The sequence below is a fragment of the Neolamprologus multifasciatus genome, chromosome 5 (assembly GCF_963576455.1).
Source record: "Neolamprologus multifasciatus chromosome 5, fNeoMul1.2, whole genome shotgun sequence".
Taxonomy (NCBI): domain Eukaryota; kingdom Metazoa; phylum Chordata; class Actinopteri; order Cichliformes; family Cichlidae; genus Neolamprologus; species Neolamprologus multifasciatus.
In genome coordinates, this window is record NC_140443.1 from 14,197,108 (window position 1) to 14,219,850 (window position 22,743).

The following is a 22,743-nucleotide window of genomic DNA, read 5'->3' on the forward strand; positions in this document are numbered from 1 at the left end:
AAAAGTACTGAAAGCATCTCACAGTACTTTTTGTTACCGAATAACAAGCTACTTCCTTCTTTGAGAGTTTGAATTTCATCTTTTAATGTTTTATAAAGTGCAGGTGTTTGCTCTGACTTGGATTAATAGTTAGTAACCTTCATTTTTTTTTTAACCAGCTGCAGTGATGACGGGAAGGATGAGGGACCGTCATCAGGATCACAGTTACACTGAAAGATATGCAAATATTTTAAAAAAACCTTACAAATTTACTTAATCACAGTCAGCACACAATTCACAGCAGCTGCATCTCACACACTCATCTCCCATATTGGTCCTTTAAAGGGAAAGGGAAATACCTCGGCTTCCGATTTCTAATTTGTTTATCAGTTAAGGATGAGCACAGCGCTTGTCGTTATGTTGATAAACAAATGCGCAGCGTCAGTCAAATATCCGAGATGGTGCTGACTGATATTGAAAGCATTATGCTGATTGTGAAGAAAATGTTTCAGGGCAGAGTGATGGAGTCGGCTTCTGAAGCCAAGTAGCCACAGACTACAAAAGAGTGCCCATGCTGGCTCTCAACCACTGAAGAGCCCATTATGGTCACCATATTGGCCGTGCTGACTACGAACAGTGACATCACTACAGCCTCATCACCATTTATATCAGTGCTGAGGGCGCTACACTACACTTTCCTGAGCGACAGGCGTTGCCACTTAGGCAAAGTGTGATGGCAAGCCACACATGGTAAGCTCCACACCTCACCACCAGTTGATCCACTTTAGTTTACTTTGCAGTCACTACTTTAATATATTCTACTTATTGTTCAATATTGTTTCTTTATTAAATGTATTTATTTTTCCATCACACCTTCCAATGTTTAAATGGCGTGCACATATATTAACACTGCAAGTTCTGTTTTATGTTATATTAATACATCTTTCTTTGTTTGAGTTACCTGGGGTTTGACTTCTTTTTTGACTTCTCCTCCTGTCTGGCAAAAGTTGTGGCAAAGGGCTGGGAGAGCTGAAGTACAACTGACAGCCTAATTGGATAAAACCACATGCTTCATTGCCTGGGGGGTGTTTCATGTTTGTTTAATTGTTTTGTATTAGTTGGTTATATGGCAGCCATTTTGGTTCCCCCCATGTGTGTCATTTGGTTTAGCTAAACCAGTATTTAAGTTCCCCCTGTGTCATTTCAGGATGTCAGTTTGTCTTGTTTTTTGGAGGTTTTGTTAATTGTTATTCTGAGTTTAGTTTATTGAGTTGACCTCTTTTATTGGTCTGCCTGTTTAAGGTTTTTGGCTTTCTTAAATATATTTTCATATTTTGGGGTCAATAAAACCCCTTTTTTGAATTAAGCACCTGTGTCCTTTATGCTTCACTGCTTGGTCCCTGACACAAAGCATTTGCAGTGATGGTGGTATAGCTGTAGAAGATTTCAAAAGAGGAAACAAGACCATAACAGTTTTTATTCATGTGTTTTGTTTTTCAGACACATTTGTTTTTCTACATAAAGTATCTTCTTTTCAAGCTGTTACAGCATCTCACTCTGAGCCCATGTACTGATGTATACAAAGCCAAAGTTGAAATTTCAGGATAATAGTCAATATAAAAATGAAATGTTCAAATTAAAGCCCTCTATGATATTGCATATATGTATTGCATATTGATGTTTAACCCTCATAACATTAAGAGGATCTATGTTGTATCACAAGACCCAATAAGATAGCTGATCAAGTTGCTTCACTAATTCATCTGCGCAAGGAATTTTGTAGAGGTTAGCCTATACAGCTGTGGCAGTTGTTTGACCTGAAACGACAACTGTAATCTCCACCTTTTGACTTTATTCTCAAAATTATTATATTATTATTAATAATAATAATCTTTTTATATATGTCATTGAAATATCAGTGAAAGAAACCCAAACATTAAACCCAGCCCGATGGTCATGACACCCATGTGACATGCATGATAAACCAAAACTACACTTGAACGTGGTTTGTGCTTGCGAATGTGACGTGACTTTTGGTGTGTGCTGCCATTTACAAAGATTACAACAGCAGGTATCGTGGGTCCTTCAGACCACCAGCAATGTGAAACTAAGTGTCACAGTGGGGTCAAGGAGTAACTGAAGGTGGCTACTTTTATCATGAGAAATGAGACACAGTGATTACTGTTCACTGTCTGCAGTTGACTGGCCAGTGGAGGAGGACGTTACATATACTGTGAGTCACTACACAAGCTGTAAAACATAGAGCTACTATAGGCTGCGGACGGATGAAGCACCTCTAAGTTGTGATGGAAAAACAAATCAGACACTTTCAGGATGTGTTGCAGGTAAGAGCTGTGGTCAGAAGGAAGGCTATCAACCTTTACCAACCTGTGCATGATCACCTGGTTTGAACAAACTGATGTAGACTTCTGGTTTCCAAGTACACTCAATAATGAATATATAATAAATAAGCTTTTATTAACTCAGCGGTTCTCAAACAGGGCAATCACAAAAATATATGGTGTAAAACTAAATAATATCAATGTTTAGGGACAATAAGTAAGAATTTGTTGATCACACTGACCTTTATTTCACAAGAAGTGAACTTTGATTAGATTTTTATAGTATTTATCTCCTTAAAAACTTCGAGGTGCTTCTTTTAGGGAACCGTTGCAGGAACTGAACAGGTACCTTAAAAAATGTGTGCATTTCCCTTCATTGTTGTATATGTTCGTGTCCTCGGGTTACCTTTTATCAGAGTCTCTCTAACAATTGAGGACATTTCCTGGTGTAGCTAGGTTTGTAATCGGATGACTCATTCCGGTACATCAGAAGCAGTTTGTTTAACTGACACTGATATCACTATCTTCACAAGCTTTACAATTAAATGCACTTTTACTTTTAGTTTCCCTCCTCACCAGTACCAAGTGAAGCACATTAACACATATACTACTGCATTTGAGCTATATGATTAAATAAATAAACAATTACAATATGACGTTACATTGACAAAATACACAATAACAATTTGTGCATTTTGTCAGTGAGCAGGTTTTCAGACTCCTTCCCAATAAATAGCTTTTTGCACATCAGGAAGAAGTTAACCGAGTAGAATCTGTAAAACGGGATAACCAGGAGAATAAGAAGAATAAGAAACTATTCAGTTTTTTTAAAATGGTATTAAGATCATGATATGAACAAAACGTTTGAACTTGCTGATCTGGGTTCACTTGGAGAAAAGGTTGTCTGTATTTAAAGTCTTTGCTCTTCATTCAGTCGGCTAACCATAAATAGGTCTACTACCTGAAAGGAAACCAGAGTTCTCTTTAGTTTCTTTTTACTGTGGGTCTGAAAGCAGCCTCTAAAGGTCTTTGTGTGCGTGAGTCATTAAGCGTCTCAGAATGAACAGAGAGTCGATTGGCCAAGTCAGAAAGTGACTGTGTGGCCGTGAACTGTGTTTAATCATTGACGATGCTACAACCAGAGAACATTAATTCTGAAAGTCATGGTGGTCTCTATTTGAGCTTTCACACAGCCTGCCATTCTGTTTCACTTGTCAGCCAATCAGATTCCTCTCCGGGTACAGGCCAGGTGATTGATTGGTCCATAATTCGAATTGAAACAAAGCTGATTGTTAGTAAGTTATTACCAGCTATGGCTCTGTGTGTGTGTGTGCGTGTGTGTGTGTGTGTGTAGACAGCTACTGTAGATGAAACTACCAAATAGGTAGTTTAGAGTCATTTTGCAGATGTTTGGTATGTCTGTAGACAAATTGTGTCAAAAAGAAATTGAATGGTGCACGATATGTTTTTCTCGCTTTCTGCTCATCCCGCAACTGGTGACTAGTTCCAGACAGCAGTTTTTTCAAGATGGGTGATAACACGGTATGCAGGGATCACAGGGAATACTTTATGAAATCAGAAATAAATACATAGAGTATGATTTTTCAGGCTCATTGTCTGCTCCTTCTCCCTCATACAGATTTATTACACGAAAAGAGTACGGTGGCCCTGAGAGGCCAAACACACTGCAACTTAAGGAAACACCAGCAAAAAGAAAAATGCTGCAAAAGCACACAAAACACAACAGAAATAGGAAAAACGACCACGGAAATAGGAAACAACAGATTTCCAAAAGCACAAGGGAAGTGTTTCTGGGGAGGAACCCAAAACATGGTAGATGTATTTTATCATGATTCATATAATACTGATGATGGATTTTTAGGCTAATACTTAGGTTAACACACTTACCTCTCATCTTTTCTTTCCTCACAAAACCTATAGATCCTCCACTTCTTGTAAGTGTCTCCCAGCGCAATTCTTAGCATATTTTGGTTTCTGCAACTGGTCCGTCAGGTTATTGTCTCCCCAGAAACACTTCCCTTGTCCTTTTGGAAATCTGTTTTTTTCCTATTTCTGTTTTTTTTTTACCAATTTCCGTTGTCGTTTTTCCTATTTCCATTGTCGTTTTTCCTATTTCCATTGTCATTTTTCCTATTTCCGTTGTGTTTTGTGTGCTTTTGCAGCGTTTTTCTTATTGCTGGTGTTTTCTTAAGTTGCTGTTCGTTTGGCCTTTCCATAAAAGAGGCTGCACAGGTGCCTGAAAATTTTGTGCTCATTCTACCTTCTAGATTAAGGTTATCTAGCCTGAAAAGGTTCGAAAGAATTCTGATAAAACCTCGAAAGGTGGGGTCATGTTAACAACCTATAAAATATTTGACTGTCCATCAAGGTCTTTAAGGTCAACTTAATGATTTATTGGTCACAAATTGACAAAAATCCAGATTTTTTACAAGTGTGGTGTGTATTGTGAACTGTGAGATTAGCAGCACTTGAGTTCAGCTGCTTATTTGGAAAGGTATTTGCAGACGGGGCATATTTTGTGTCCCCTATAGAAACATCCTATGTTCACAAAACTTTGCAAGTTTAAAAATTAAAAAAAAGATGAAGGCCCAAAGACAAGTGTGGTTCCACTCATGAGGTCTGAGGAAACATATACGGAGCATATATCTGCATATATCGTAAATTGTAATTGTAATTGAATTGTAAATTCTTTGTAAATATGTTTGGCTCCAAATTCTTCCTCTTCTGATTTTGGGTTTAAATTCAGTGACAAAATATTTCATGTCTTAACTAGTTTATTTCAGAAAAAGTCATACAACAATAACCACTGGGACAGAGAACAGTGGAAGATAACGTCACCCCTGCTATTCCTTTTCATCTCTTTCCACTCACATTTTCACATCCTTTGAACCTTTTTTAACAATTTTTTTCTTCACAGGCATTTCCTTTTCTGTTGATACTGTGACGGAGTTGGATTTTCTCTTTTTTTTCTGTGCAATAATGCAGGCGTGTAAATCCCCTGTACTGTGTATGGCTCAGTTGTTCCACAAACAAAATTAAGTTACATTTAAGCAAAAGTAAAAGCTGAAGGCTAAATTCTCTGTCAAAAGGCAAACTATTTACATATTGTAGTAAAACAGCACATTTCATTTTTGTCTGTTAGAATTAACGATTTTAAACTAAGAGCATACAACTTATTTATTTTGCGCAGTTCTCATGGAAAATATGTTTAACACCACTAATTTAGTCTAATTCAAAGGAATATGAAAAAAAACTGTTTTGCTTTCATACTAAACATTTCAATCTTTAAAAAATATATATAATTAAGGTGTACAGTAAATTACTAAATCTGATTTGGTTTAATTTTTTTATGTAAGTAAATACAGAATCGGACATGTTAAAAAGGTTTTTGAGCTAAAGCAGACAATGAACATGATGAGTTATTTTGGTTTATAATCTAGAAAGTGAGTTTCTAGAGTTCTGTAAGTTTTTTTTCTTACACTATTATTATTTCCATCACTATATAATTCTGGATTTTTACTTTTTTCCTGGATATCATTGTGAGACATACATAACATAGCAATATAAAGTGTTTTTCAACCCTTTTGGCAGCATTTTAAACAATGTGTTCTTTAACTTTTCAAAGCCAGATGTGACCATATATACAAGAGGTGGAAGTTAGCAGCTAATTGAATTTCCTTTGTGAATTTTCCAACAGTGGGGAATAATAAATCTTATCTTAACCCTCCAACACTGACATAAGTTTTATAACACTATCACTCTCTCTTTTTTTTACGATTTGTCTGTTTATGCTTGGAGCATTTAACTCATTGTGTGTTCCAGAGGACGACAGATGTCAGAATTTTCATCTAAAACACCTCCTCATCTCACATATCCATCGCGGAAACTCTGAGCAGCTCTACCACGCCCAGGTTAGCGATCCAAGATGGCTTCAGCCAACATAAACAGTATTAAAATTATGAAACTTTTCTGTCACTGTTGTGTGTTTCAGGCTCTATCCATAAAAGCACAGTAGCAGTGTTTTGAAATACAAACAAAATACAAACAAAAAAAACATTGTACTGTATTGCTACTGAAGCACAAATTGCTGCATTTAGCTCAGAAGGAAATAGAATCCTATGTTTTCTTGCTTTTCCAATTTTCTAGCTGGAATCCATTCAACTTGGGAAGGACATCACTTCAGAGTTCTGACTTTCTGACTCAGTAATAAGCTAACTTTTTGTTCCACCTTCTCCAAAAGGGTTCCAGTTTTCACAGATGTCTTTGATATCCTGTCAGTACATTAACTATAAACCAATCTGTATCATTTGTCTGATAATTCCATTAAAAATGCCCAGGACAACATTGACCATAATCCATTTCACAAATTTAATGAATTAGCAGAAGGTGTAGCCCAGCAAACAGCTACCAGCTATAGCAGCCTGGAGCCATCTGTGAAAGGATTTAATTAGGGTGGTGAAAGGAGGCTTATGTGTCAAATGGAAAGTTACCCACATCACAACCTGGTTTCACGGCACTCTGTTATTATATAGTCACGACTTTTAATCTATTGATTCGTGTTGCTGGACATAAATTTAAAATGTTGTGTTTCTCAACATGAATTTCCCCAGACCATTATTTTTTAAGCAAAAAAAAAAAAAGCAAGAAAACTGTGGAGGCGGAGGGATGGTAAGTCCTGAATTTCATGCTTCATATATGTAAATACATGTCACAGTTTTTCATAGATTTATAAATATGTTATTAATTACAAATGCTTTTCATGGTTATCTTTAGGTATTAAAATACTATTTTGTTAGTTTTATAAAATCATAGCTGTTGATGTAAAATGCAACCTGGTTTCATGTTGACACCTACCGGCTTTCTCTAACAAAAAAAAAGATGCAACATATGAAATATGATTATGAGGACAACCTGAGGGCATACTGGAGCAGTGTGGTTAACGATGCAAGCTGAAGGGATTTCTCTGTGGTAAAGGTGTGAACTGAGCGATGACTGGAACATAGCTAAGAGATAGAGGGTGGGGTCAACAAAGGCAGAGCAGCCTAACGGGAGCTGAGGTGAAGTCATACTGAGAAAGTTTGTTGATCTTTTAGGTCACCAGAGTGAAAAGACTCCTCCAAGTATTTCCATCACTTTCCATCAAATTGTACTTTCCACTTTAACTTTGGCTGTCTGTTTCAATTTTGAAAATGATCATTTATATTCACTAACTACATGAGATAGGTTAAGAAAAAGAGGCCATGCAATAAATCATATTTTTTTATCATGCTTTATCACGCATCTGTCGGTTTGCACAAACTACAAATAAATGGCTGCGAGGGATGAAAGAAACTAATATTTCTATCATAGAAAAAAATGTAACAGCCAGTTTGTAAAGCTAAACTACTGAGAGAGCGTTGTGTTGTTAAACTTCTAACACTGGATTGATTGAGTGATTCCTTCTGATTCGTCAGTGTTTCTGTATCAGTTTACTGACAACAGGTATGCAAAACAGAAGTGTTAACGGAAAGTTCTAATCTGATTGTGAACTGGTGTGAGCTCAAAGAAGGGACTGTGTAAACAGAGCCTACAAAGCCTCCACAGCGCCTGCCTCCCGTCAATGCTGGCAGTAGATAAGCAACAGCAGAGATAAGCTCTGCCCTGACAGGAATGTTCTAACGTTTCGGTTGCCTCATACTTCAGGTGGTCGCCTCGGGTCAGCTTCCACTCACATGCAAATGCCATTCAAATACTAATCTTTCAGTGACAGGGAATTTGAATGCCAAACCATCTTGAGCAATTCCCAGGAATTTCGGCGTGTGTCTTTTTTGGTAGCCACTGAAGATATGTTGATTGAGGGGGGGGCGTTGAAACAACCCACACAGGCCAGGGTTCACACATGCTTTTGTTGAATGATGGCTGAAAAATGCTTTTGGGATTTTTCACGTAAAAGCGAGTAGGCTAATTCCACATGAAGGTTCCTGAAAGCACTGTGAAGTGCTAAGTAGCAAGATGCATATTACAGCAGTGGTTCAGACGTCTTCTTGCAAGACACCCTTAAAATAGTCGAAAAAAACATGCCACTGACCCCACAATTTGAGAACAGTAAGGATGCTGCCTATACTTACAATACCTTTCAATACCAAAATTTTAATTGTTACTGTAGGTAGCATAAGTAGTATATGTAAAGAGGCTACACATGTCTACAAGTTCTCTAATCTATCCAAACGTGCTAACGTAGAAGAGCGTAGAAGTAAGATGTCGACTAATGCAGCTGCTGAGCGCTTTCGGGGCTCATTGATAAGAAAGGCAATAAGAATCAAGTGATAATTCATTCACAAAAGACAATATGCAAACAATGCTAATGTGCTTTTTTAGGCCAAGGTAGGAAATGCTTCTGAGCTCTAACGCCTTGATTATATTTTCTGCTATTGTTTTGTTGTACATTCAGTACCATTGCATGTTTTTGCACCAGCGCACTTATTGTCAAATGTAATGTTCTGGTTGGTCAAACTGTTTATTCACAAAAAATGAACTTATAAATGCCGCAAATCTGTCCAGGAACAATGAGGAAGTCAATGTGAACAGCTGTATTAACAGAAACATTTTTAATGCATGAAATATTCATACAGATTTTATGCGTCCAGTGTGCGAAGGCCTTAACCCTACTGGTGTTGGTATGGACTACTAAATGATACAGGAATCAAAAATCAGAAACAAGTCTTTTTTAAATTAAAGTCCACATGTAGCATAGCAGTTTCTCTGGAATGTAGTGGAGTTTTATTGTATCAGCAAAAAAAAAAAAAAAAAAAAAAACCACAAATGACCTTCAATGCTTTTTCACCAACAAACACACAGAAATGCACAGAAGTTGGTTGAGAAGCTCCTGCTCAGTGTTTTGATGTTTCAGCTGTGCATTTAGCTCCCTCATGATACTGAACCTTTACTTTTCACTTTTCACATGATTTCAGCAAGAATATGAAAAGTGGTTATTTTAAAGCGCAGGAGAAATTACAGCCTGTGTTCAATGGTGATGCACTGAAGAAAAACAAACATAAACATGTGGAGGTGGAAAGGTCACTATGGTGGAAAATTTCTTGTTTTTCAGTTTGATCACCAGCCTTTTAAGAAAGCACCTTCAACAGAGCAGCTCACTTGTGATTTCCCGAGACATTCAAGCTGTTGACGGGAAGGACAAAGTGGGTGTGAAGTCATGGTGGTGCAAAAGCCAAAACGGCTCACAATTAAATTTGACCTGATGACACACTCCCAATTTTGAAAGAGAATTCACACTCATCTGTTTGTTGTTTCTTGCTTGTAGCTTGTAAGCATGTGGCTGCAGCTCTTTCAAGCAGGTGGAAAAAAGCCTTGAAACGATCTGTTACAGCTCAAAAGCATGAGCAACTCTACAAGCCACTTTGGAACCCACCTCCTCCCCATCTCCTCTGTTGTTTCTGACTAGGTTATTGTCAGTTCCATCATTACTTATGATGCCTGCTCCATTCTATAAGGAGGTCTTGCTTCTTCCCTCTCTGTATATAGGCTGTACATATGCACATGAAAAGATGGAGAGGTCCCAGAACAACGCCATACTCCCAAATATTACAGATGGAATAATAGTCCTACATTTAATACAGTGGTCCTCAAAGAAAGAAAGAAAACCATTAATGGTCATTCAAAATTTTATTTGTTGAAAGTCTGTATTGAGGCTCATTCTAAGTTTTTGTGTAATTGTAATATATTCAGTTGTTTAAACAAGAACACAGTATCAGGGTCATTTGTGTGATTAATAGGATCAGCAGTTTCTGGACCTGCCAGGAGTCATAAATCAAAATATTGAACAAAATAACCGGCGCATGTGGATATAACGTATCTGACAAGCTACCATATATGGGCGTAAGGGAAGTGCCTATACCCAGTTTCATTGTAATTCATTCATTCTTAGTTAAATAATTTCATGTCTGAACAAAAAGTTGCAGCAATATTGCCATCCCTAAGCCCCACTATGCCATGAAACCTGATCAGTGGCTTTTACTGCCAAATGTAAGAACTGTAGGAGTTTGCACTTGTAGCTGCATGTCAGCTGCCTGTGGTTCAGACAGTAACATAGTGTACACACACACAGGGCCATGAAAAGGATCATACAGTCCATCCAGGAAGGCATACCACATACATGTGTCTGAGTTCTAACCTTTCCAGGCAATGTGACTATGTGAATATGGGTGAGAGAGTTGGCTTGTATATAAGTACCTCTAAAACCAAAGAATTGAGATTGCAAGACGTCCATGATCCACTCTTCATCTTTCTTCAAGGCTATATTCCTTCTTATTTGAATTTCTGATTAAACTGAAGTCAACTTCCATTATTTCTGCTCAAGAGTTGTCTACCATATTGGACATGATATAGCAACTGTTTAGTAAGAAAGAAATGTGTCTCCTGACTGGGTGACAGTGGATCTGGAGGTTTCTGGGTCTCACTGGGTAAAAACTGTTGCAAAAAAGGCACCGAACCAAAAACCTCCTAGCGATTTCTTTGTAGTTTTTTTGTTTGTCTGCGATGACTTGCTGACTATTAGCATAAAAATGGAGACGGTTCACTGTCAAAGTGAAAGATTTGCCTCAGTGCTGTGAGAAAACGTGTGACACAAACCAATTCCGGTTTGTGTCACACATTTCGCACTTTCACTACAGCTCAGAGAGCAGCTGGGCAGTGTTTGTAGATAACTTCCATTCAGACTATGACTGCAGCAACATATTAGCAACAAAGCATTCACAAGGTGGTTTTTGTGAACTGGTTGGGGAGTATACATTTTTCCCTTTAGACAAGTGGTTACCAGATTTTCATGGATTCGTCGTTTGGCCTGTTTGACTGGGGCCTTATTCATTTGATTATACGTTTTCACCATGAGTGTCAGACGGCCAAAGTGGTGGACAAGTTAATGTCTATGTTAAAGTCTATGGGTAAGCTCTAGTGCTCCCTTGATCTGTGGCCTCAGTGAAACACTCTAAAAGAATTTATCAAAAAAACTGCTTGTTTCAGGTCTTACTGACTACAACACAATATTCATTTAATAAATTATGGTTCCCAAATGAGCCAAAATAGACGATAAGTCAGACAGGTTGCAACCACGTAAGGGTACAGTGCTCCTCAGTCAATATGATTATTAGTTAAGGAGTGATCACAGACTTTGTGAAGAACAGTTGATGAAACATGTCCCAAGTTTTGGAGCAAGACAAGTAAACTCTATGTTTTGTTCTTTATTGTTTCAGTTACATTGATAGTAAACGCCTTTTGTTGAATGAGTGTTACGGGGCAAATAAAGGGAGGGGGAGATGGGTAAGTAACAGACAGTTAAAAAAAGACTTGAGTTGTTGTATGTCTAGAGTGTTGCTAACAGGTGTTGACAGCATATGATCAAAGACCACAAGTTTAAAGATCAAAGCATCTGGACAGACGTTTATGATACTGTGAGAGGAATTTACAACTCTGGAAGTTATCACATTGATTATCGTTCTGTCTCCTATCTTATTTTGACATAATCAATAGGAATGAGCCCTTGGCCATTTTGACTGGCCAACAGCAACTGATAAGACATAGTTTGGTTGATGTCTTCAGTGTTTTCTTATCCTGGTTTTTCAGTGTAAATGATTTTTATCTTTCCAAAATGTTCCTTAGGCATTGTTTGAGTGCTCCTCGTGACATACAGTGACACAATGAAGCACTCATCGTGTCACTGTATTAGTTGAGGGCTGATAGAATATCTTATCCTTGGGCAGTTTTTGCAGCATGGATACTGAAAGATGTTTTCAACTTGTTGTCGCTTGTCCACAGTTTATCGCCTCCTCTGCAGCCAAAGATGTTACGTGAGTTATCAGGATCTCGTGCTGGTTGAACCGGGTTTTCTTGACACTTTCACAGCTGACTAAATTTGTATAGTAATTAAGTATTAAGAAATAACAGCAGAGTATCTAGTCTCCACTCTAAACTCCTCAGAATGTTCCTTATTGAATGTAACCCTAAATAAAAGTTAAGATTTGATCAATATGTGCATCCAGTTTTGAGAAAAGATACACAAAAAAGCAATTCCCTGGATTACCCACTGACATGCTTACACATTCAACTCATGCTGTGCCAAAACTTCACACATGGGGTTTCTGTTTAGTTGGGCTCGCAGCCAGAGGACACACGCATGCTGTACACAGTGAACTATTGCCTAACAGGCTCCAACAGGAAAGCCTCTGAGTTCAGCACTAAGAAATATGAACCGTCAACCCCAGAAGGAATGAATGGGCTGTTTCAGATAAAAATTTGGATGAGCACAGCAGTGCAAGACTGCTGCACAATAGAAGATTTTTAGGAATAAGAGCAGGAAAAGACAGAAACGAAACAAAATAAAACCTTTATTATGTAGACTAAGGATGGAGTGAATGGAGATTACAAATATTAATATCAGAAAATGTCAAAAACATGTTTCCTGTGTTTCCAAAAACATGTGTGTGTGTCTCATTAGCGGAACTACAAGCTTCAGTTCCTCTATGACAAAACACTGATGTCAGTCAGTGCACAGTGGTCAAAGTTCAAAGGTTAGAAAGGGTATACAAAGTCTGTGTAACCTCACTGTGGCCTTTTTTAAGGAAGGCCGAGAAACTTGGTGTGTGAAAAAACCTGGCAAGGACCGAGTCTCTAACAGTATCATTCTACAGTGATATATCCTAACAAGTCCTCAAATCTGATCAGCCATAGCCACTAACAACAATCCACCAGTGTGTTTGTCTGTTTAGCTGCCTGCTCTGGTTTGTTTAACATAGCTTTATTTGTAGGGCACTTTTTAAAGTAAAATACACTCTGAAAATAACTAAACTGGATTCCTCCAACACTCAATCAACAGAGACTTCTCACATCACATATAAATTCAAATTATCCCATTTTGTTTTCTATGATGTTAGTTTGCCCTGAGACAGTGTTAAGCCCCTTTTCCATTGGTACCTACTTGGATCGACTCTCCACAGCTCGCCACAGTTTCCAGTGTTTTCCATTAGGCCCTTTTTAGTACCTGCTTGGCCGGGGTTCCAAGCGATCCGACCAGGTACTAAAATGTATACCTGCCGCTCAGTCTGTGGCTTTTCGTCAGACTCTGGGAACACGGCATTGTTTTTGTAGCCTTTTCTCTCATTGCCAGGTTTCAAAAATGTTGGTTTTGATTTTCATGAACGATTCAGTCTTAAGGCTCATTAAGTGACACCACTGACCAGCCAATCGTTGGCATGTGCTCTGAAGACGTCACATTCTTGCCTCAACGTCCATATTTGTTGTAGCATTTGTGTCACATTTTAATTACAACACAGGACGTTTGGATGCATTGCTATGACAATGACCAGGTACATTAGGTGGTACTCGATTGTAATGGAAAACCAGTTGATCTGAGTCAAGTGGAAAGCTGTGGCAAGTCGATCCAAGTAGGTACTAATGGAAAGGGGGCTTAAATTTAGGCATTATTGAGTGATTTTGGTTGAGAACAAGATCAAAGTTCGGGTTAAGATAAGCCTCTGCACAATATTAATGCACTCACTGAAGAGAATGTGTCACACGTTAAGGTAATGAGTGCAGAAGTGCTACAAACTGCAGTTCTCCTAAAGACCACTTGGTGTTCCCTTTAAAAGTGAGTCAGTCACCAGTGAGTTTCACATTGAAATGGCCAGTTTTACAGCAGAAACATGCAGCCCGGTGTAAAACATGTTCTTTATCTCTTCTTCTTTTTGTCTTTCAGTTGGTCCCTTTTTGAGTCACCACAGCAGATCACCTGCCTCCATCTCACACCAACCCTCTCTGTTTCTTCCTTCACTATGTCCATAAACCTTTTCTGTAGTCTTTCTCTTCTCCTTCTGCCTGGCAGTTCCATCTTCATCCTTTGCCCCATATATATTCACTACTCCTCTTCTGCACAAGTCCAGATCATCTCAACGTTGCTTCTTTAAATTTGTCTCCCAACCTGAGCTCTACCTCTGATGGACTCATTCTAATCCTGTTCCTCCCAACAAAAACAAAATCTACACCTACTGTCTTTTTGTCAGTGGCACAATCTTCAAACCATCATCACTCCGTATTATCTAACTAATTTATGTCATATCGTTAGTTCATGTATTGTAACTTATTAGGGACAGATACCAGATGGCGATATCAGAGAAAGACACAGCACTCAAAGAACAGAAATCTGTAAGTGAATTCTCTGAAAGAGGATTTTTGTTATTCTATTAAGTATTCTATTACTTGTTCGAATTAAATTTAGAAACCAATAAGTTGGGAACAGAGCAAGAATAACAACCTGCAGCTAGCACTTCAAAAACACACACGTGCTATCCAAACAAACCGTGACGTCCACTGCGGTAAAAACAGGCATGAGCTCCTTGATATACAAAACAAACAAACCCAGAGTAAAGACACAGAGATCAGCATCCACTATGTTCACGCACAGAGTGCATGATCAACTGGATCCATCCGATACAGAAACGCTTTCCCTGCGAGTTCCTGAGGGGTTTTACTGTAATCAGCAGTCTGTTTCATTTGTGCTCATTTAATTTCCATCAGGTAGTCATGTTTATAATGTGTGATTTCTATAAAATATATAAAATATCCTCAAAGAAGCGCTGACATGCTAATACGGATGATGAGTTCTTGAAATAATTAAAATGATAACTACTTGTTTGTTTTGTGTTTCACACATGTACATGTTTAAATTACACAGTTTACACGGAGGATGTGAACTTGACCTTTGACACACTTAGAAAAACACTTTGTGTTTGTAAACACTTTTATCTGTTTTCATCACAGCAGCCTTTTTTTCTGCCTGTTCCTCACTTTGGTTGTGAAACAATCGAAACAGCTTAAACTGTGAAGGTCAAAAACATCTGTTGTTGAAATGCAGATGTTGCCTTTGCAATTTATAAGCCAGAATGCTGAATTGTAAAATTCAGGATATTCACATCTTGTACTGGTTAATAGTCATGTTGATGTTCTAATGTAGCTACATGCTTGTGCTGATAGTGTCTCTAAACCATGAGACTAGAAGGGTTAGGGATCATTGTCCTTGGCTGTCAGTCTTGTCAGCTATCTCAGCCAGTTCCATGTATGAAGCCAAGTGGGCTTTATACACTGCCATTAATGTTAAAACGTTTAACAGGGATGGGCCAGTGTCCAGTGGTGATGTGGCAGGTACAAACAGTGGAGCTTTTTTGTTTTTCTGAACTCGCTGACTCTTTCCCCGTATGCAGCTTGCATTCCAATGATTGCACTTTGTAAATAATCATGACTGATGTAATTGTGTCCTTATTTGAACTCTCTCAGGCAGAGGAAGTCTGAGAGCGTGTCTCTCTCAACATCCTTAGTGAACGTTCTCAACTTGTTTCTCTGTTTCCTTGACCATGTTTTCTTCATCATGTTTGGGTGGCTTTTCGTGTCCAGTATGAAATGCACTTTTTTCATCCGCCTGGGATCTTCCAGCTGCTTCTGCATGTAAATCAGCCCAGGAAAGTTTTCACGTTCCACACAAGCATCTAAGCCTGTGGACTTCCACTGGATTTTGTTAAGCAGCGCTATACCTGAATACGTACTCCTTCACACAGTCTGGTGAGAGCGTTTGTACGCACAGTAGTTCTTGGTGCAAGATGTAATGAAACATAAACAGTTTTCAGTTCATTAACTTCTGCTATAAAACCCTCTTCCTCCCATATTTGGCCATGATTTCTTTCCATCTGAGTTCACAAACATAAACATACAATGCTATTTGTTCAATATTGTTCAGGTACATTGACTCATCACGAGCAACTGACTATGCTGGAGCTGAACTGATATTCTGCATTTGCTAACTAGTGATGCATTTGCATTTGATTGTATTTTTGGAGAGAGGCATATTATTATTCGCTTTTTAATTATCTCAGTTTTGTTTTTGAAATCTGAGATTAGAAGCTCTGATGTTATAATAAATTTAATTCAATTTTAGTTTGATTTACAACAACAGTCGCCTCTGGGCACCTTATACTGTAAGGCAAATAGGTGATAATAAAGACCCTAAAACACAGCACTCTTTCTATTGGCCATCTGTAAATGGCTTCTTGCCACTTGCTGTTACCTGAACTGCGTCAAAACTAGCAGCAGCCCTGGAGTTTGAAGATTTGATCCAGTTCTTAGAGCAACTTTTGCACTGCACTGCTTTCAGTTTTAAACAGTCTTTCACATGATTTTGTTTGCGTTGGTTTTACCCAGGTTTTTTCACTTTATGTCTCCTTGCTTGTACTCTCTCATTCAATCAGAATCAAAATCAGAATACTTTATTAATCCTAAAGGAAATTATGTGGGTTATAGTTGCTACAAGACAGAATGATTACAGAGGTGGAATATATATGATTGACATTTGACTCTAACCTGTGAACACTGTCATTTTCTATTTTACTGTAGAGAGTGTTCAAAAAGGTGTAACTATTGCAGTCTTTACAATGTATTAGATGAAGGAGTTGTACAGGGAGATGGCCGGAATGACTTCCTGTGTCATTCAGTGGTGCTTTTTGCTCAGTCTCTTGCCGAACATGCTCCTGTGACTAGTCAGCACGTCATGGAGTGGGTGGGATTTATTTTGTCCTATGTTTTTGTTATATGATTATTTTAGATGAACAGACATTTTTAAATGTGCTATAGAAATAAACTTGACTAGGGAGCAGGCAGGAGAAGTGGGGGCGTGCAGTGGAGAGAAGAGGAATGAAAGTCAGTAGCAGCGTGAGAGAATATATGAGTGTGAATGAGAGGTGGAAGGTGAGCATGCAAAGAGTGGCAATAGTGGAGGTGGATGGGTTTAAATGGCTGGGGTCTGCCATACAAAGCAACAGACTGTGCAAGAAAGGTGAATAAGAAAGTGCAGGCTGGGTGGAGTGGGTGGAGATGAGTGTCAGGAGTGATTTGTGACAGAATGATAGCAGCAAGAGTGAAAGGGAAGATTTACAAGGTGGTATTAAGACCTACTATGATATATGATCTGCCACAAACAAAATGACAGAAGTTCGAGCTAGAAGTGGCTGAAACAGCTGAGACATTCATTGGAAGTGACAACATTAGAAATGAAATGAGATCAGAAAGTCAAGAGAGCCATTAGAGATAGGCAAAAGAGTCGCATGCGACAGCACAGCCACGGGTTTGCAACCTCTGGTATAAATGAAAACTCTCGATTCCTCCATTACAACAATGGGAAAACCGATCAAGCCAAATGATAATAACTTCAAGTTATTGCTGCTAAAAGTGGTTCTACAAAAGCTGTTCATTCATAGGGTGTACTCAGGTTTTTAGACTGCATCTGTGACCGAATCAGTTTATGTTACATTCTTGTTAAACTGAAATTTTGTGTGGATAGACCAAAATATCTTGCAGCTTTTTGAGTTATCCCAAAAAACAAGCAAACAAACTGAAACAACTGTTTGAACCTCCTTGGCAATAACAACCTAAATGTATTTGAATATAATGTTTTTATGTTTCATGTTTCAACAGACCTTAAAACCAGAGAAGTAGGTTGTTACAGCAGGCTGTAATCATGTGTTCACTGTTGCTTTTTTTATACTGTCACAATGTCCACTGACTTTGGAGCATGTGCTGTATTGTAAATCCCCTCTTTCTACTCTTTTCTTCTTCCCTGTCTCTCGCACACACACAGAAAGTCAAGCACCGCAGGGACGTACTTAACAAGTAAAAACAGGAAGTTGCTCACATCCCACCACACATTCCACACACCCTTGCACACACAAGCCCCCTAAAGCACACACATAATGGAAAGAACAATCGAGGGATGGACAGAAAAAAGGAAACTCTAAACCGCTGCTTTAACGCTCATTGCTGAGGAATGAATGGAATACCACTCGTGTCCCTCTAAGCTTTCCTGCAATTGGCTGAGACAAATTGTGTGGGTGGCAAGGAATTTCGTGATTGGCTGCAAAGGAACGCCGGGACCATTTAAATTGGACTAGGTTCAAGTTGCTGCGTAATTTAATATTGAAGTGACTAACAGACCTCTTCCTCTTCTCAGCGATTTGAAAAAAAAAAAAAACTCCATTTACTTACGGGAAGGTTGGCAAACCAGACACACCCTCTTGATTTTTTTTCCCTTTTTTTTCATTCATTGATTTGAAGCAGAATCCCTTACAACAGACTGAGTCACCGGATGTTGGCAAGATAAATGCCAGCGTTTAACCACAATACAAGGAAGGTACAAACATCCATTGATGTGGAAGTTATTATGAAAGATGAGGGCAGAAAGAAAATGTAAGCACACAAGTAAACAAGTTTTGTCTAAGAATACAAGGGTCACTAACACTTCCTTTCATCAAACATTAATTCCTGGGAAAAATGATCCTAGACTGATTAATGAATGAGACAAATGTTTGGCCAAAAGCAACGAAGGAAAGGACAAATAAGGAAAAGAGGAAATAGGCAAAATGGGAGAAAGAAAGGAATAATGAAAATGAGCGGGGACAGGAAAATTGAATCCACAAGAAAGACGAAGGGGAAAGAAGAAAGAAAGGGAAAATGGAAGGAAAGAAACCAAAAGAGAAAAATTAAGAGAAGAATAAAGGAAAGAAAGGCCAGGGAGGTGTCAAAAAGAGAAAAGAAGAGGGCAACACAGAGAAATATTATAATAGAGGAAATGGGGTTGGCTATGAATACACGCTCAATGACAACTGAGGGACTTTTAAAGCAATAGACTAAGGAAAGGATATAAAGTTATAGCATTGAGGATGTTTTTCAGACTCCATAGAACACTGGAGTCTGAAAAACAGGAACGTGAGCATGCAGGAGAGGAATATCATGATGGGCTGACTGCCATGAAAATGTGCTCAAAGAGGATATGAAGGAAGACTTTCTCTTTTTCTGGGAAATAGAATTAATAATTATGCAATACTGGTTGTACTGGGAGCAGGTATGGTTGTGACTGTAAAACACGAGTTGAATAAAAACTCAATGACTGATAATTTTAAAATAAAATCCAACCTCATGTGTAACGATACATCTAAAACAAATATTTGATCTTCTCCTCTTTGGTCTTCATCTGAAAAAAAAATCCAAAATTAAAACACATAATATATAGTAGAAATTAATTTATCGCCACTTGACACGTGCACAGCTTTGAGTTGCATCATTAATAGTACTCGACCTTCTGACTTCAACTCTCCTTGGCCCCAAAACACACACACACACAAAACAGGCCATGACCCCGTCTCATCAAAGGTTACCGAGGGTCATCGATGATGAGGACCAAATAGGATTTAGGACATTTTCACATCTCTAGTTCAGTTCGTTTGATCTGAAGCAAAGAATCGGGCACTTTATTCTTTTTAGGTTCAACACACAGATGAGCAGGTGTGTCACTCACTGGTTTGTTTGTTTTTTTATGTTATCCTGAATCATCCGGACACACATGACAAAATCTGATTCAGGTGACTGACGGCAGATCAGTTTGCAAAAATGAAGTGAGTGATGATTACTGACAATCACTTCAGGCAATGTCATAGCTAATTATAACCTTTTCTTTGTTAAATATAATTTTGACTCCAATTTGCTAAGCTGTTATTTAATTTTTTTTTAAATTCGGCTCTTGTGCCTGATTTTTATACCTTTTGTTAAAGGACACAAAGCTTGTTTTGAAGCCAATGGACTGCCATACCCGTTATGTGTCTGTGAGCGCAAGGGAGGGAGAAAAGGGAGAGTGGAAAAGTACGAGCTGTCACCGAGCAGAAACAGGAGCTGGAAGCATGTAAATATAATAATAACCACTGCAGCCAAAAAGAGTGTCTGACGAGCCCAGTTGTAAGTAAGCTATTAAGACTCGACTGTCCACTGTGTTCGTATTTTCCTCTCTCTGTCTCTCGCTAGCAAAGTTGACCCAGACAACAAAGTAAAGCTAGTTTTCGGCTACGAGCCCGACACAGAACCGGCGTATTAGCCAGAGGTCCCTTTACTATGGTTCGGGGACACGGATCTGTTTTATATATACGCCCGGAAAAGTTTTCTACATGAGATCGCTGCAAAAATTGCAGCCTTGCCTAATGTCCACCCTACTGTTACTCATTTTATATTAAGATTTAAAAATCTAGTTGGCATTGGTATGGCGAGTAACCTTCAGTAACAGTAATAAATCACACAGCAATAGGACATTCATGTAGTTGTAAAAAGATTGATAATATATTAAACAGTCCTAAATGCTCTGCTGAAACTCTGCTGGGGCTGAGCTTAGGCCAAAGGGCAATTCCACTGGTACAAGCATCAAGGTGTGATGAAGGTTGTTGGGGTGACTTTCAGGGTCCAGGAACTCCTGATGATATGCTTTGCCCTGATCAATAACAGAAAACCAGGAGCTGCCATGAAGGAAATCTAGCATGTCCTGATCTCTGGGAATTGGGTGCCTGTCTGGTACTGACTTCCTGTTGAGCTCGCTGTAATCACAGCACAATCTCAGTTCCCCTGACTTTTTCCAACGCAGATGCCTGAAGATGAGTAGGGTGACCTGGACTCTGAAATACACCCACAGTTCAGCAGATCTTAAAGACAGTGTTTCGCTTCTTGCTGCAGAGGTTTTTGGCACAGATATGTAGGTCTTTGGAACAGGCAAAGGCGTAAGACATAATGTTGACATCCCCCATGTTGGTATTAGCCATTGAGACTGGGAGACGAGCCCAGTCCCTCTTGGATGACAAGACCCTCAGGTGATGGTGATGATTCATCATTTGGGACAAACAACAGACTTTGTCCTGAAAACTGGGCTCTAATGTGCGCACAGACATATGTGGTAGTAATCTGTTCAGAAGCCAGACATAGTGTCCACTTGAGTCCGGTGTCTATAATAGTTTTAGTACTGATTTGGTTGAGTTTACTGATACTGAGAAGATTTGACTGATATTTTGAATCTTGTGTGATCTTGGTTGCTGCTTGCCCCATTTACCACCAACTTCCTTTATTACATTAAATCCAATAATGGGCTTTTATGCAACACTGGGATCACTGGATACTAGCATTAGAACTAGAAGACAATTTTCAGGGTGACAGTCCAATTAAAGCTCTGTCTCTATCCACTCATCACATGGGATTTCACTACCATTAACTGCTAAAGGTACTAGTGGTTCTGTTCCCAAAAGCTCAGTAAGTGGCGTGACAGTCTGTCTACATCCTCGAGAAAGATGACCCTCCTGACCACAGCGGTACCATTATCTACACAGGTCACCAAGCTGTCGCGGCCTAGCTGCACATTTGCCACATTCTCTCTTATACGTCTTGCTGGTAGAAAAGACCGACTGTCCCTTCTTGCCCTTAACCTTGTTGCTTCTAAAGTCTACAGTGTTGGGAAGGTTACTTTTAAAATGTATTCCACTACAGATTACAGAACACATTACAAAATGTATTTTGTAATGTTTTCTGTTACTTACTAAATGAGAGTAATGTATTCTGAATACTTTGGATTACTTAAGGAGCCTCCGGGATGTAATCTGCCAGCCATATTTGGACAACAAACTAGTCCAGTCTGCTTCATTTGATTCTCATGTTAAACAATCAGTTACCCTGTTAACTAAGAGCCGATTACTCAAGGGTAATTACAGATAATCACTTAGAAAAGTAACGCAGGCCAGTCATGGTAATGCAAGCCGACAGTAACACAGTAACCACTGATTAGATGTTGACATTAAAATCACAAAGGTTTTTCTTACAAATGTATATTCCCCTGGCTGTGTCACATGTACACAGCTGTTTTTATAAAGCAGTTAATCTTTATTTTCTTATTTCATGTAAACAGGTCTTCATGAACACAATCTGAACCTTGTACGTAAGAAAACAAACAGAAAATTCCACTTTTAGATGAAGAATCAAGGACTCCGATGAGATTATTATCAGCAAACCTACGAGATGTTATAAGAGAAAACCGAAGCAAGTTCTCACGCCCTTACGGAAAAAATGGTCTCATAATGAAATCCCACAAGCACACAACAAGATAAAGAGCTTTTTTTTAATTATTACACAGAAAGTAGTTTGAACCTTTGAACTGATGATTAAAATTTGTTAGAAATGTCTTTATTTGAATGCAAAAATGCAAAAGCACAAAAAATAAAAATATTACGCTGAATACTAGACCTGGATGAATTTAGTTTGCAAACTTGTACTCAGTGGACTTAAAGAAGAGAAGAGAAGAAAAGAAAAAAAAGCTTAATCTTCAACACCAGAGTTCCCAGCCTGAAGCAAGTCCTGCCATTCACTCACACACAAAGAAACTGAGAGATGCACTGCTTTGTTCATCTTCTAAAGCAGTGACTGTGTGTGTGCGTGTGTGTGTGTGTGTGTGTGTGTGTGTGTGTGTGTGTGTGTGTGTGTGTGTGTGTGTGTGTGTGTGTGTGTGTGTGTGTGT